General features: G+C 46.3%; 7 non-coding genes across 7 annotated transcripts; all 7 read left to right on the top strand.

Moving 5' to 3' along the window:
* The first annotated feature begins 122 nt into the window (after positions 1–122).
* Positions 123–195, top strand: trnak-cuu. Its single transcript has one exon. It is a non-coding gene; the product is annotated as a tRNA-Lys (tRNA).
* A 2,104-nt stretch (positions 196–2,299) lies between these two features.
* Positions 2,300–2,372, top strand: trnak-cuu. The gene has a single exon. It is a non-coding gene; the product is annotated as a tRNA-Lys (tRNA).
* A 1,781-nt stretch (positions 2,373–4,153) lies between these two features.
* trnak-cuu lies at positions 4,154–4,226 on the top strand. Its single transcript has one exon. It is a non-coding gene; the product is annotated as a tRNA-Lys (tRNA).
* Positions 4,227–9,381: 5,155 nt separating this feature from the next.
* trnak-cuu lies at positions 9,382–9,455 on the top strand. The gene has a single exon. It is a non-coding gene; the product is annotated as a tRNA-Lys (tRNA).
* Positions 9,456–10,907: 1,452 nt separating this feature from the next.
* Positions 10,908–10,980, top strand: trnak-cuu. The gene has a single exon. It is a non-coding gene; the product is annotated as a tRNA-Lys (tRNA).
* A 1,128-nt stretch (positions 10,981–12,108) lies between these two features.
* trnak-cuu lies at positions 12,109–12,181 on the top strand. The gene has a single exon. It is a non-coding gene; the product is annotated as a tRNA-Lys (tRNA).
* Positions 12,182–13,305: 1,124 nt separating this feature from the next.
* On the top strand, positions 13,306–13,378 carry trnak-cuu. The gene has a single exon. It is a non-coding gene; the product is annotated as a tRNA-Lys (tRNA).
* Positions 13,379–13,459: the final 81 nt, after the last annotated feature.

The following is a 13,459-nucleotide window of genomic DNA, read 5'->3' as shown; positions in this document are numbered from 1 at the left end:
GTTTATTATTTACGATCTTTGCTATCTTCTTCCCTACTAAATTAGAGTTAGCAGCTAACCACATTATCATGTGAGATTACAGGTTGTTTGAGAATTGAAGGGCTTACACTTGGACTGACGTGGCCCGGCTAGCTCAGTCGGTAGAGCATGAGACTCTTAATCTCAGGGTTGTGGGTTCAAGCCCCACGTTGGGCGTCTTCCTATTAGCTCAATCCGTGGGGACTTGGCTTGGGAGTGAAGACTTGCTGGATTGAGCCCCCTGAGCAACGCTCTGAAAACGTCACTGCTTCCTTGACGCTGTACAATGCCTACCCATTCTAGGATTGGTTAAATCCAGAGGCCTAAATTGAGGGAGCATTAGCAAGGCCCTGGACCCCTAACATTTGGCTCACACTATAATTCTATGTGACTCAAAGTTTATCATTTACTCTTTTTACTATCTTCTCCCTTACGAAATTGAAGTTAAGGGATAATTAGCAAACTCAGGGTCGAGCCCCACGTTGGGCGCATTCCTATCGGGGCAGCATTAGCTCAATCCATGGGGACTTGGCTTAGGAGTAAAGATTTTCTGGTTGGAGCCCCCTGAGCAACGCTCTGAAAACGTCACTGCTCCCTTGACGCTGTACAATGCCTACCCATTCTAGGATTGGTTAAATCCAGAGGCCTAAATTGAGGGAGCATTAGCAAGGCCCTGGACCCCTAACATTTGGCCCACACTATAATTCTATGTGACTCAAAGATTATCATTTACTCTTTTTACTATCTTCTCCCTTACGAAATTGAAGTTAAGGGATAATTAGCAAACTCAGGGTCGAGCCCCACGTTGGGCGCATACCTATCGGGGCAGCATTAGCTCAATCCATGGGGACTTGGCTTAGGAGTAAAGATTTTCTGGTTGGAGCCCCCTGAGCAACGCTCTGAAAACGTCACTGCTCCCTTGACGCTGTACAATGTCTGCCCACTCTTGGATTGGTTAAATCCAGAGACCTAAATTGAGGGAGCATTAGCAAGGCCCTGGACCCCTAACATTTGGCCCACACTATAATTCTATGTGACTCAAAGTTTATCATTTACTCTTTTTACTATCTTCTCCCTTACGAAATTGAAGTTAAGGGATAATTAGCAAACTCAGGGTCGAGCCCCACGTTGGGCGCATTCCTATCGGGGCAGAATTAGCTCAATCCATGGGGACTTGGCTTAGGAGTAAAGATTTTCTGGTTGGAGCCCCCTGAGCAACGCTCTGAAAACGTCACTGCTCCCTTGACGCTGTACAATGCCTACACATTCTAGGATTGGTTAAATCCAGAGGTCTAAATTGAGGGAGCATTAGCAAGGCCCTGGACCCCTAACATTTGGCTCACACTATAATTCTATGTGACTCAAAGATTATCATTTACTCTTTTTACTATCTTCTCCCTTACGAAATTGAAGTTAAGGGATAATTAGCAAACTCAGGGTCGAGCCCCACGTTGGGCGCATTCCTATCGGGGCAGAATTAGCTCAATCCATGGGGACTTGGCTTAGGAGTAAAGATTTTCTGGTTGGAGCCCCCTGAGCAACGCTCTGAAAACGTCACTGCTCCCTTGACGCTGTACAATGCCTACCCATTCTAGGATTGGTTAAATCCAGAGGTCTAAATTGAGGGAGCATTAGCAAGGCCCTGGACCCGTAACTGCTCCCTGGGTGCTTTAAAGTGGCAGCCCATTCAAGGATGGGTTAAATGCACAGCCTCAAATTCGCATTTGGCCCACACTATAATTCTATGTGACACAAAGTTTATCATTTACTCTTTTTACTATCTTCTCCCTTACGAAATTGAAGTTAAGGGATAATTAGCAAACTCAGGGTCGAGCCCCACGTTGGGCGCATTCCTATCGGGGCAGCATTAGCTCAATCCATGGGGACTTGGCTTGGGAGTAAAGATTTTCTGGTTGGAGCCCCCTGAGCAACGCTCTGAAAACGTCACTGTTCCCTTGACGCTGTACAATGCCTGCCCATTCTAGGATTGGTTAAATCCAGAGGCCTAAATTGAGGGAGCATTAGCAAGGCCCTGGACCCGTAACCGCTCCCTGGGTGCTGTACAATAGCTTCCCATTCAAAGATGGATTAAACGCAGAGCCTCAAATTCGCATTTGGGAAAATTTGGCCCAATACTATAATTGTATGTGATATATAAAGTTTATTATTTACGATCTTTGCTATCTTCTTCCCTACTAAATTAGAGTTAGCAGCTAACCACATTATCATGTGAGATTACAGGTTGTTTGAGAATTGAAGGGCTTACAGTTCAACTGACGTGGCCTGGCTAGCTCAGTCGGTAGAGCATGAGACTCTTAATCTCAGGGTCGTGGGTTCGAGCCCCACGTTGGGCGTCTTCCTATTAGCTCAATCCGTGGGGACTTGGCTTGGGAGTTAAGACTTGCTGGATTGAGCCCCCTGAGCAACGCTCTGAAAACGTCACTGCTTCCTTGACGCTGTACAATGCCTACCCATTCTAGGATTGGTTAAATCCAGAGGCCTAAATTGAGGGAGCATTAGCAAGGCCCTGGACCCCTAACATTTGGCTCACACTATAATTCTATGTGACTCAAAGTTTATCATTTACTCTTTTTACTATCTTCTCCCTTACGAAATTGAAGTTAAGGGATAATTAGCAAACTCAGGGTCGAGCCCCACGTTGGGCGCATTCCTATCGGGGCAGCATTAGCTCAATCCATGGGGACTTGGCTTAGGAGTAAAGATTTTCTGGTTGGAGCCCCCTGAGCAACGCTCTGAAAACGTCACTGCTCCCTTGACGCTGTACAATGCCTACCCATTCTAGGATTGGTTAAATCCAGAGGCCTAAATTGAGGGAGCATTAGCAAGGCCCTGGACCCCTAACATTTGGCCCACACTATAATTCTATGTGACTCAAAGATTATCATTTACTCTTTTTACTATCTTCTCCCTTACGAAATTGAAGTTAAGGGATAATTAGCAAACTCAGGGTCGAGCCCCACGTTGGGCGCATACCTATCGGGGCAGCATTAGCTCAATCCATGGGGACTTGGCTTAGGAGTAAAGATTTTCTGGTTGGAGCCCCCTGAGCAACGCTCTGAAAACGTCACTGCTCCCTTGACGCTGTACAATGTCTGCCCACTCTTGGATTGGTTAAATCCAGAGACCTAAATTGAGGGAGCATTAGCAAGGCCCTGGACCCCTAACATTTGGCCCACACTATAATTCTATGTGACTCAAAGTTTATCATTTACTCTTTTTACTATCTTCTCCCTTACGAAATTGAAGTTAAGGGATAATTAGCAAACTCAGGGTCGAGCCCCACGTTGGGCGCATTCCTATCGGGGCAGAATTAGCTCAATCCATGGGGACTTGGCTTAGGAGTAAAGATTTTCTGGTTGGAGCCCCCTGAGCAACGCTCTGAAAACGTCACTGCTCCCTTGACGCTGTACAATGCCTACCCATTCTAGGATTGGTTAAATCCAGAGGTCTAAATTGAGGGAGCATTAGCAAGGCCCTGGACCCGTAACTGCTCCCTGGGTGCTTTAAAGTGGCAGCCCATTCAAGGATGGGTTAAATGCACAGCCTCAAATTCGCATTTGGCCCACACTATAATTCTATGTGACACAAAGTTTATCATTTACTCTTTTTACTATCTTCTCCCTTACGAAATTGAAGTTAAGGGATAATTAGCAAACTCAGGGTCGAGCCCCACGTTGGGCGCATTCCTATCGGGGCAGCATTAGCTCAATCCATGGGGACTTGGCTTGGGAGTAAAGATTTTCTGGTTGGAGCCCCCTGAGCAACGCTCTGAAAACGTCACTGTTCCCTTGACGCTGTACAATGCCTGCCCATTCTAGGATTGGTTAAATCCAGAGGCCTAAATTGAGGGAGCATTAGCAAGGCCCTGGACCCGTAACCGCTCCCTGGGTGCTGTACAATAGCTTCCCATTCAAAGATGGATTAAACGCAGAGCCTCAAATTCGCATTTGGGAAAATTTGGCCCAATACTATAATTGTATGTGATATATAAAGTTTATTATTTACGATCTTTGCTATCTTCTTCCCTACTAAATTAGAGTTAGCAGCTAACCACATTATCATGTGAGATTACAGGTTGTTTGAGAATTGAAGGGCTTACACTTGGACTGACGTGGCCCGGCTAGCTCAGTCGGTAGAGCATGAGACTCTTAATCTCAGGGTCGTGGGTTCGAGCCCCACGTTGGGCGTCTTCCTATTAGCTCAATCCGTGGGGACTTGGCTTGGGAGTTAAGACTTGCTGGATTGAGCCCCCTGAGCAACGCTCTGAAAACGTCACTGCTTCCTTGACGCTGTACAATGCCTCCCATTCTAGGATTGGTTAAATCCAGAGGCCTAAATTGAGGGAGCATTAGCAAGGCCCTGGACCCCTAACATTTGGCTCACACTATAATTCTATGTGACTCAAAGTTTATCATTTACTCTTTTTACTATCTTCTCCCTTACGAAATTGAAGTAAGGGATAATTAGCAAACTCAGGGTCGAGCCCACGTTGGGCGCATTCCTATCGGGGCAGCATAGCTCAATCCATGGGGACTTGGCTTAGGAGTAAAGATTTTCTGGTTGGAGCCCCCTGAGCAACGCTCTGAAAACGTCACTGCTCCCTTGACGCTGTACAATGCCTACCCATTCCAGGATTGGTTAAATCCAGAGGCCTAAATTGAGGGAGCATTAGCAAGGCCCTGGACCCCTAACATTTGGCCCACACTATAATTCTATGTGACTCAAAGATTATCATTTACTCTTTTTACTATCTTCTCCCTTACGAAATTGAAGTTAAGGGATAATTAGCAAACTCAGGGTCGAGCCCCACGTTGGGCGCATACCTATCGGGGCAGCATTAGCTCAATCCATGGGGACTTGGCTTAGGAGTAAAGATTTTCTGGTTGGAGCCCCTGAGCAACGCTCTGAAAACGTCACTGCTCCCTTGACGCTGTACAATGTCTGCCACTCTTGGATTGGTTAAATCCAGAGACCTAAATTGAGGGAGCATTAGCAAGGCCCTGGACCCCTAACATTTGGCCCACACTATAATTCTATGTGACTCAAAGTTTATCATTTACTCTTTTTACTATCTCTCCCTTACGAAATTGAAGTTAAGGGATAATTAGCAAACTCAGGGTCGAGCCCACGTTGGGCGCATTCCTATCGGGGCAGAATTAGCTCAATCCATGGGGACTTGGATTAGGAGTAAAGATTTTCTGGTTGGAGCCCCTGAGCAACGCTCTGAAAACGTCACTGCTCCCTTGACGCTGTACAATGCCTACCCATTCTAGGATGGTTAATCCAGAGGCCTAAATTGAGGAGCATTAGCAAGGCCCTGGACCCCTAACATTTGGCCCACACTATAATTCTATGTGACTCAAAGATTATCATTTACTCTTTTACTATCTTCTCCCTTACGAAATTGAAGTTAAGGGATAATTAGCAAACTCAGGGTCGAGCCCACGTTGGGCGCATACCTATCGGGGCAGCATTAGCTCAATCCATGGGGACTTGGCTTAGGAGTAAAGATTTCTGGTTGGAGCCCCCTGAGCAACGCTCTGAAACGTCACTGCTCCCTTGACGCTGTACAATGTCTGCCCACTCTTGGATTGGTTAAATCCAGAGACCTAAATTGAGGGAGCATTAGCAAGTCCCTGGACCCCTAACATTTGGCCCACACTATAATTCTATGTGACTCAAAGTTTATCATTTACTCTTTTTACTATCTCTCCCTTACGAAATTGAAGTTAAGGGATAATTAGCAAACTCAGGGTCGAGCCCCACGTTGGGCGCATTCTATCGGGGCAGAATAGCTCAATCCATGGGGACTTGGCTTAGGAGTAAAGATTTTCTGGTTGGAGCCCCCTGAGCAACGCTCTGAAAACGTCACTGCTCCCTTGACGCTGTACAATGCCTACCCATTCTAGGATTGGTTAAATCCAGAGGTCTAAATTGAGGGAGCATTAGCAAGGCCCTGGACCGTAACTGCTCCCTGGGTGCTTTAAAGTGGCAGCCCATTCAAGGATGGGTTAAATGCACAGCCTCAAATTTGCATTTGGCCCACACTATAATTCTATGTGACACAAAGTTTATCATTTACTCTTTTACTATCTTCCCCTTACGAAATTGAAGTTAAGGGATAATTAGCAAACTCAGGGTCGAGCCCCACGTTGGGCGCATTCCTATCGGGGCAGCATTAGCTCAATCCATGGGGACTTGGCTTAGGAGTAAAGATTTTCTGGTTGGAGCCCCTGAGCAACGCTCTGAAAACGTCACTGCTCCCTTGACGCTGTACAATGTCTGCCCACTCTTGGATTGGTTAAATCCAGAGACCTAAATTGAGGGAGCATTAGCAAGGCCCTGGACCCTAACATTTGGCCCACACTATAATTCTATGTGACTCAAAGATTATCATTTACTCTTTTACTATCTTCTCCCTTACGAAATTGAAGTTAAGGGATAATTAGCAAACTCAGGGTCGAGCCCCACGTTGGGCGCATACCTATCGGGGCAGCATTAGCTCAATCCATGGGGACTTGGCTTAGGAGTAAAGATTTTCTGGTTGGAGCCCCCTGAGCAACGCTCTGAAAACGTCATGCTCCCTTGACGCTGTACAATGTCTGCCCACTCTGGATTGGTTAAATCCAGAGACCTAAATTGAGGGAGCATTAGCAAGTCCCTGGACCCCTAACATTTGGCCCCACTATATTCTATGTGACTCAAAGTTTATCATTTACTCTTTTTACTATCTCTCCTTACGAAATTGAAGTTAAGGGATAATTAGCAACTCAGGGTCGAGCCCCACGTTGGGCGCATTCCTATCGGGGCAGAATTAGCTCAATCCATGGGGACTTGGCTTAGGAGTAAAGATTTTCTGGTTGGAGCCCCCTGAGCAACGCTCTGAAAACGTCACTGCTCCCTTGACGCTGTACAATGCCTACCCATTCTAGGATTGGTTAAATCCAGAGGTCTAAATTGAGGGAGCATTAGCAAGGCCCTGGACCCGTAACTGCTCCCTGGGTGCTTTAAAGTGGCAGCCCATTCAAGGATGGGTTAAATGCACAGCCTCAAATTTGCATTTGGCCCACACTATAATTCTATGTGACACAAAGTTTATCATTTACTCTTTTTACTATCTTCTCCCTTACGAAATTGAAGTTAAGGGATAATTAGCAAACTCAGGGTCGAGCCCCACGTTGGGCGCATTCCTATCGGGGCAGCATTAGCTCAATCCATGGGGACTTGGCTTAGGAGTAAAGATTTTCTGGTTGGAGCCCCTGAGCAACGCTCTGAAAACGTCACTGCTCCCTTGACGCTGTACAATGTCTGCCCACTCTTGGATTGGTTAAATCCAGAGACCTAAATTGAGGGAGCATTAGCAAGGCCCTGGACCCCTAACATTTGGCCCACACTATAATTCTATGTGACTCAAAGTTTATCATTTACTCTTTTTACTATCTTCTCCTTACGAAATTGAAGTTAAGGGATAATTAGCAAACTCAGGGTCGAGCCCCACGTTGGGCGCATTCTATCGGGGCAGCATTAGCTCATCCATGGGGACTTGGCTTAGGAGTAAAGATTTTCTGGTTGGAGCCCCCTGAGCAACGCTCTGAAAACGTCACTGCTCCCTTGACGCTGTACAATGCTACCCATTCTAGGATTGGTTAAATCCAGAGGTCTAAATTGAGGAGCATTAGCAAGGCCCTGGACCCGTAACTGCTCCCTGGGTGCTTAAAGTGGCAGCCCATTCAAGGGGTTAAATGCACAGCCTCAAATTTGCATTTGGCCCACACTATAATTCTATGTGACACAAAGTTTATCATTTACTCTTTTTACTATCTTCTCCCTTACGAAATTGAAGTTAAGGGATAATTAGCAAACTCAGGGTCGAGCCCCACGTTGGGCGCATTCCTATCGGGGCAGCATTAGCTCAATCCATGGGGACTTGGCTTAGGAGTAAAGATTTTCTGGTTGGAGCCCCCTGAGCAACGCTCTGAAAACGTCACTGCCCTTGACGCTGTACAATGTCTGCCCACTCTTGGATTGGTTAAATCCAGAGACCTAAATTGAGGGAGCATTAGCAAGGCCCTGGACCCCTAACATTTGGCCCACACTATAATTCTATGTGACTCAAAGTTTATCATTTACTCTTTTTACTATCTTCTCCCTTACGAAATGAAGTTAAGGGTAATTAGCAAACTCAGGGTCGAGCCCCACGTTGGGCGCATTCCTATCGGGGCAGAATTAGCTCAATCCATGGGGACTTGGCTTAGGAGTAAAGATTTCTGGTTGGAGCCCCTGAGCAACGCTCTGAAAACGTCACTGCTCCCTTGACGCTGTACAATGCCTACACATTCTAGGATTGGTTAAATCCAGAGGTCTAAATTGAGGGAGCATTAGCAAGGCCCTGGACCCCTAACATTTGGCTCACACTATAATTCTATGTGACTCAAAGATTATCATTTACTCTTTTTACTATCTTCTCCCTTACGAAATTGAAGTTAAGGGATAATAGCAAACTCAGGGTCGAGCCCACGTTGGGCGCATTCCTATCGGGGCAGAATTAGCTCAATCCATGGGACTTGGCTTAGGAGTAAAGATTTCTGGTTGGAGCCCCCTGAGCAACGCTCTGAAAACGTCACTGCTCCCTTGACGCTGTACAATGCCTACCCATTCTAGGATTGGTTAAATCCAGAGGTCTAAATTGAGGGAGCATTAGCAAGGCCCTGGACCCGTAACTGCTCCCTGGGTGCTTTAAAGTGGCAGCCCATTCAAGGATGGGTTAAATGCACAGCCTCAAATTCGCATTTGGCCCACACTATAATTCTATGTGACACAAAGTTTATCATTTACTCTTTTTACTATTCTCCCTTACGAAATTGAAGTTAAGGGATAATTAGCAAACTCAGGGTCGAGCCCCACGTTGGGCGCATTCCTATCGGGGCAGCATTAGCTCAATCCATGGGGACTTGGCTTGGGAGTAAAGATTTTCTGGTTGGAGCCCCCTGAGCAACGCTCTGAAAACGTCACTGTTCCCTTGACGCTGTACAATGCCTGCCCATTCTAGGATTGGTTAAATCCAGAGGCCTAAATTGAGGGAGCATTAGCAAGGCCCTGGACCCGTAACCGTCCCTGGGTGCTGTACATAGCTTCCCATTCAAAGATGGATTAAACGCAGAGCCTCAAATTCGCATTTGGGAAAATTTGGCCCAATACTATAATTGTATGTGATATATAAAGTTTATTATTTACGATCTTGCTATCTTCTTCCCTACTAAATTAGAGTTAGCAGCTAACCACATTATCATGTGAGATTACAGGTTGTTTGAGAATTGAAGGGCTTACACTTGGACTGACGTGGCCCGGCTAGCTCAGTCGGTAGAGCATGAGACTCTTAATCTCAGGGTCGTGGGTTCGAGCCCCACGTTGGCGTCTTCCTATTAGCTCAATCCGTGGGGACTTGGCTTGGGAGTAAAGACTTGCTGGATTGAGCCCCCTGAGCAACGCTCTGAAAACGTCACTGCTTCCTTGACGCTGTACAATGCCTACCCATTCTAGGATTGGTTAAATCCAGAGGCCTAAATTGAGGGAGCATTAGCAAGGCCCTGGACCCCTAACATTTGGCCCACACTATAATTCTATGTGACTCAAAGATTATCATTTACTCTTTTTACTATCTTCTCCCTTACGAAATTGAAGTTAAGGGATAATTAGCAAACTCAGGGTCGAGCCCCACGTTGGGCGCATTCCTATCGGGGCAGAATTAGCTCAATCCATGGGGACTTGGCTTAGGAGTAAAGATTTTCTGGTTGGAGCCCCCTGAGCAACGCTCTGAAAATCACTGCTCCCTTGACGCTGTACAATGCCTACCCATTCTAGGATTGGTTAAATCCAGAGGTCTAAATTGAGGGAGCATTAGCAAGGCCCTGGACCCGTAACTGCTCCCTGGGTGCTTAAGTGGCAGCCCATTCAAGGATGGGTTAAATGCACAGCCTCAAATTTGCATTTGGCCCACACTATAATTCTATGTGACACAAAGTTTATCATTTACTCTTTTTACTATCTTCTCCCTTACGAAATTGAAGTTAAGGGATAATTAGCAAACTCAGGGTCGAGCCCCACGTTGGGCGCATTCCTATCGGGGCAGAATTAGCTCAATCCATGGGGACTTGGCTTGGGAGTAAAGATTTTCTGGTTGGAGCCCCCTGAGCAACGCTCTGAAAACGTCACTCTCCCTTGACGCTGTACAATGCCTGCCCATTCTAGGATTGGTTAAATCCAGAGGCCTAAATTGAGGGAGCATTAGCAAGGCCCTGGACCCCTAACATTTGGCCCACACTATAATTCTATGTGACTCAAAGTTTATCATTTACTCTTTTTACTATCTTCTCCCTTACGAAATTGAAGTTAAGGGATAATTAGCAAACTCAGGGTCGAGCCCCACGTTGGGCGCATTCCTATCGGGGCAGAATTAGCTCAATCCATGGGGACTTGGCTTAGGAGTAAAGATTTTCTGGTTGGAGCCCCCTGAGCAACGCTCTGAAAACGTCACTGCTTCCCTTGACGCTGTACAATGCCTACCCATTCTAGGATTGGTTAAATCCAGAGGCCTAAATTGAGGGAGCATTAGCAAGGCCCTGGACCCGTAACCGCTCCCTGGGTGCTGTACAATAGCTTCCCATTCAAAGATGGATTAAACGCAGAGCCTCAAATTCGCATTTGGGAAAATTTGGCCCAATACTATAATTGTATGTGATATATAAAGTTTATTATTTACGATCTTTGCTATCTTCTTCCCTACTAAATTAGAGTTAGCAGCTAACCACATTATCATGTGAGATTACAGGTTGTTTGAGAATTGAAGGGCTTACACTTGGACTGACGTGGCCCGGCTAGCTCAGTCGGTAGAGCATGAGACTCTTAATCTCAGGGTCGTGGGTTCGAGCCCCACGTTGGGCGTCTTCCTATTAGCTCAATCCGTGGGGACTTGGCTTGGGAGTAAAGACTTGCTGGATTGAGCCCCCTGAGCAACGCTCTGAAAACGTAACTCTTCACGGTACAATGTCTGCCCACTCTTGGATTGGTTAAATCCAGAGGCCTAAATTGAGGGAGCATTAGCAAGGCCCTGAACCCCTAACATTTGGCCCACACTATAATTCTATGTGACTCAAAGTTTATCATTTACTCTTTTTACTATCTTCTCCCTTACGAAATTGAAGTTAAGGGATAATTAGCAAACTCAGGGTCGAGCCCCACGTTGGGCGCATTCCTATCGGGGCAGAATTAGCTCAATCCATGGGGACTTGGCTTAGGAGTAAAGATTTTCTGGTTGGAGCCCCCTGAGCAACGCTCTGAAAACGTCACTGCTCCCTTGACGCTGTACAATGCCTACCCATTCTAGGATTGGTTAAATCCAGAGGTCTAAATTGAGGGAGCATTAGCAAGGCCCTGGACCCGTAACTGCTCCCTGGGTGCTTTAAAGTGGCAGCCCATTCAAGGATGGGTTAAATGCACAGCCTCAAATTCGCATTTGGCCCACACTATAATTCTATGTGACACAAAGTTTATCATTTACTCTTTTTACTATCTTCTCCCTTACGAAATTGAAGTTAAGGGATAATTAGCAAACTCAGGGTCGAGCCCCACGTTGGGCGCATTCCTATCGGGGCAGCATTAGCTCAATCCATGGGGACTTGGCTTGGGAGTAAAGATTTTCTGGTTGGAGCCCCCTGAGCAACGCTCTGAAAACGTCACTGTTCCCTTGACGCTGTACAATGCCTACCCATTCTAGGATTGGTTAAATCCAGAGGCCTAAATTGAGGGAGCATTAGCAAGGCCCTGGACCCGTAACCGCTCCCTGGGTGCTGTACAATAGCTTCCCATTCAAAGATGGATTAAACGCAGAGCCTCAAATTCGCATTTGGGAAAATTTGGCCCAATACTATAATTGTATGTGATATATAAAGTTTATTATTTACGATCTTTGCTATCTTCTTCCCTACTAAATTAGAGTTAGCAGCTAACCACATTATCATGTGAGATTACAGGTTGTTTGAGAATTGAAGGGCTTACACTTGGACTGACGTGGCCTGGCTAGCTCAGTCGGTAGAGCATGAGACTCTTAATCTCAGGGTCGTGGGTTCGAGCCCCACGTTGGGCGTCTTCCTATTAGCTCAATCCGTGGGGACTTGGCTTGGGAGTAAAGACTTGCTGGATTGAGCCCCCTGAGCAACGCTCTGAAAACGTAACTCTTCACGGTACAATGTCTGCCCACTCTTGGATTGGTTAAATCCAGAGGCCTAAATTGAGGGAGCATTAGCAAGGCCCTGAACCCCTAACATTTGGCCCACACTATAATTCTATGTGACTCAAAGTTTATCATTTACTCTTTTACTATCTTCTCCCTTACGAAATTGAAGTTAAGGGATAATTAGCAAACTCAGGGTCGAGCCCCACGTTGGGCGCATTCCTATCGGGGCAGCATTAGCTCAATCCATGGGGACTTGGCTTAGGAGTAAAGATTTTCTGGTTGGAGCCCCTGAGCAACGCTCTGAAAACGTCACTGCTCCCTTGACGCTGTACAATGCCTACCCATTCTAGGATTGGTTAAATCCAGAGGTCTAAATTGAGGGAGCATTAGCAAGGCCCTGGACCCGTAACTGCTCCCTGGGTGCTTTAAAGTGGCAGCCCATTCAAGGATGGGTTAAATGCACAGCCTCAAATTCGCATTTGGCCCACACTATAATTCTATGTGACACAAAGTTTATCATTTACTCTTTTACTATCTTCTCCCTTACGAAATTGAAGTTAAGGGATAATTAGCAAACTCAGGGTCGAGCCCCACGTTGGGCGCATTCCTATCGGGGCAGCATTAGCTCAATCCATGGGGACTTGGCTTGGGAGTAAAGATTTTCTGGTTGGAGCCCCCTGAGCAACGCTCTGAAAACGTCACTGTTCCCTTGACGCTGTACAATGCCTGCCCATTCTAGGATTGGTTAAATCCAGAGGCCTAAATTGAGGGAGCATTAGCAAGGCCCTGGACCCGTAACCGCTCCCTGGGTGCTGTACAATAGCTTCCCATTCAAAGATGGATTAAACGCAGAGCCTCAAATTCGCATTTGGGAAATTTGGCCCAATACTATAATTGTATGTGATATATAAAGTTTATTATTTACGATCTTTGCTATCTTCTTCCCTACTAAATTAGAGTTAGCAGCTAACCACATTATCATGTGAGATTACAGGTTGTTTGAGAATTGAAGGGCTTACACTTGGACTGACGTGGCCCGGCTAGCTCAGTCGGTAGAGCATGAGACTCTTAATCTCAGGGTCGTGGGTTCGAGCCCCACGTTGGGCGTCTTCCTATTAGCTCAATCCGTGGGGACTTGGCTTGGGAGTAAAGACTTGCTGGACTGAGCCCTGAGCAACGCTCTGAAAA

Source organism: Micropterus salmoides, unplaced genomic scaffold (genome assembly GCF_014851395.1).
Source record: "Micropterus salmoides isolate LMB-PRFRI ecotype aquatic unplaced genomic scaffold, ASM1485139v1 Ms_hic_scaffold_4185, whole genome shotgun sequence".
Lineage (NCBI taxonomy): Eukaryota > Metazoa > Chordata > Actinopteri > Centrarchiformes > Centrarchidae > Micropterus > Micropterus salmoides.
This window is presented reverse-complemented; position numbering and strand designations above follow the sequence as displayed.